The sequence below is a fragment of the Mustela lutreola genome, chromosome 9 (genome assembly GCF_030435805.1).
Source record: "Mustela lutreola isolate mMusLut2 chromosome 9, mMusLut2.pri, whole genome shotgun sequence".
NCBI classification, from domain to species: domain Eukaryota; kingdom Metazoa; phylum Chordata; class Mammalia; order Carnivora; family Mustelidae; genus Mustela; species Mustela lutreola.
In genome coordinates, this window is record NC_081298.1 from 140,072,095 (window position 1) to 140,074,888 (window position 2,794).

The 2,794-nt window shown below is 51.5% G+C and overlaps 1 long non-coding RNA gene across 1 annotated transcript; it reads right to left on the minus strand.

Moving 5' to 3' along the window:
* Positions 1-250: 250 nt before the first annotated feature.
* Positions 251-2,551, minus strand: LOC131808257 (uncharacterized). Its single transcript, XR_009344749.1, has 3 exons — positions 2,368-2,551; positions 1,942-2,123; positions 251-948 (listed from the first exon to the last, which is right to left on the minus strand). It is a non-coding gene; the product is annotated as an uncharacterized LOC131808257 (long non-coding RNA).
* Positions 2,552-2,794: the final 243 nt, after the last annotated feature.

The following is a 2,794-nucleotide window of genomic DNA, read 5'->3' on the forward strand; positions in this document are numbered from 1 at the left end:
TTCTCCCGCCCCACCCTTTCACCTTCCAGACTGGAGGTTTCCATGGCTCCGAGAGGGTTACAGCAGAATCCAAGAACAAAGGTTCCAAATTCTTGATTTTAAAGCTGTGATGTTCAGCGGTAGACCCACGTCAGAGTCACTTGGGAGGCGGGGAAGCTATCCCTGCTCGGACCAGGGAAAATGGGACCTGGACACTAAGTATTTTATTTTTATTTATTTTAAAGATTTTCTTTATTCATTTGACAGAGAGCACAAGCAGGGGAGAGAGAGGGAGGAACAGGTTCCTTGTTGAACAGGGAGTACGACATGGGGCTCGATCCCAGCACCCTGGGATCACAACCTGAGCCAAAGGCTTAACCGACTGAGCCACTCAGGTGCCCCCTGGACACTAAGTATTTTTAATCCCCGAGTGGTTTTAACATGCATCAAGGCTGAGAATTGCTGCTTTCATTTCAAAAGCTATGATCAAGGCGTACGACAGGCAGAAGGGTTTAGAACAGTGTGTGATTCAGCAGAAGTGTGTTCTCCTGCTTCCGCTTGTGCTTGGCTGACTAGAGAGAGGTCCTGAGCTGGAGAGAGTCAGGAAGAGGGCCCAGGATGGGCCACCAGTGGGGGACCTGCACACCGCTGTCCCCAGGCTGAGCCCCAGGTTGGAGTAGGGTTTGGGGGCAAATCCCAGCTGTGACTATGACCTGAAGGCAGAGCAGACTAGGCTTACAGATGAGGCTGCTCAGAACTTCTGGAAAGATTCCCTGAAGGCAGCCTTGCAGTTGGGACCACGACACAGAGGTATGGAGAGTCGCCAGAGGTTTTTCTTCATGTGGCGAAGATAGGCTCAGGACGAATGGTGACATCAGCAGCCTTGGAAAATCCTTATGGCCTCGAAGACGGGATGTGGCGGGGACCTCAGGGCTGACGGTCACATGGAGGGACAGCTGGCTGTGGCAGCTAAGAGCACAGAGAGCATGAGCACAGAGAGAACCGCCGCCTCGGGGTGTGTGACCTTGTGTAAGCTACATAACTGCTCGGTGCCTTACTCTCCCCGTCTGTAGGATTGCTACAGTACTATGGCCACGGGATAGGATCATTCTGAAGACTACTATTGCTTTTTGTGAAGTACGGAGAACTGTGTCTGGCCGACAAGTTAGCACTGCGTGGGAGCATCTTATGCAAATGCAGAAATGGGCATGTGGACCTCACGCTAGCTCAGACGTATTTGATGACCAAGAACCTGACACCGACCCTCATCCCCTAATGCTGAACGTCCCCCGGGGCCCTTAACTGCAACTGCAGGGAGAAGGTGGAGAGCAGAGAGACAGGAAATGTGTCCTTTGGTCATGGGAGCAGAGTTCAAGTAGATGCTGCTCACTAAGGACACAGGTGAGCAGAGGCAGGAGGCAACAGGGATGTTGCAGACCCCAGGGCTGTGCCAGCAGGCCACAGACCAGGGGCTACAGGGCCTGGGAAGCCAGAGTAGCATGGAGAGGGCCTCCTGGAAAGGAAGCATGGCCTGCTCACGTGACCCACAGGGAATACGTTTCCTGACCTCTCTCACTCCTTTCAATCTCTACCTGGAATCCACATTGGTCAAGCCCAAATGAAGCCGAGGACCAGAGAGACCAGGCCAACCTCCGTGGGCAGAAGGTAGAGGGGCTATGGAGAAGTGGTCTGGAGCAGAGCAACTGGCCGTGTGGAAAGCACTCTGGTGTGAGGGCCCAGTTGGACATGAGTTATTTCTGTGAACTTAGGAACGTGCCTCCCTCTTTCCAGGCATCAATTTCCTTTGATGTAACAAGAAGAGGTTGGACGGGGTACTTGCCCTGAGCTTTTTCATATTTACCATGCAGTGGTCATCCCACTGCCTCCTTAATAGAGTTGGCTACTCCCAGCTCCTTGAGGTTGAACTTGGCTGCAGTTAAGAGATAGCACAAGTAGTAGTACCTTAAAGAAGATAGGGAGGTATATTCCTCTTTTGCAAAAAATCCAGTGGAGGGTGATCTAAGACTGACATTGGCGGCTTCTCAGAGACCCCGGGTCCCCCCATTCCTCCTCATGGCTCTCCCTGGTAGGGATTTGTCGCCCTCTGTTCACAGGCTGCTGGAGCTCCAGCCATCATGTCATCCCTGTCCAGGAAGACAAGAGGGGAAGGTTAGAAGGCAGAAGGGGCTTTCCTAGAAGACTGGCTCGATATCTTCTATTAGAATCTCCTTTGGCAGACTGTGTCATGGGAGCACATGTCATTGCTGAGTGACTGGGAAATTTAATTTTTTTTAGCAAGACACATTGCTTCCTTCAATTGAAGCTGGAACAAGGTTCAGTTGAACAAGTGAACAAGGAATAAAGAATGGTTATTGGGTTGGACTCTACCCCTGGTATAAGATACTAGTCCAGAAGAGAAGACATGGTCGACAACAGCCCAGGACTTGGTTAACTTCCCAGCAGGTGCCAGGGGGCCTGGCGACGGCTTTCCTGGGCCGAGCGTCTGAGAGAGGCTCCTGACTGCTCCTGAGCCTCTGGGATGCAGCTGTGCTCTGCCAGCTGACTTACGTCCAACCGGCCACTCCTGTCCCACATCTGACCCGTCACACTTGGACCCCGTACATCCCCACTGTAGCCCTTTATGACATCAACACATTGCACACTTGGATGCCATTTGAGTGAGATTGTTTCATTTCTGAATTTTAAAGTATTTGATTTAAGAAAAATGACCTATAAAAGGAGCATGATTTAGTGAAGTACAAGTTAACTCTTCTCCCCAGTCCTAAGTCAGCTGGCCTTGCTCTGGCCAGAGGTG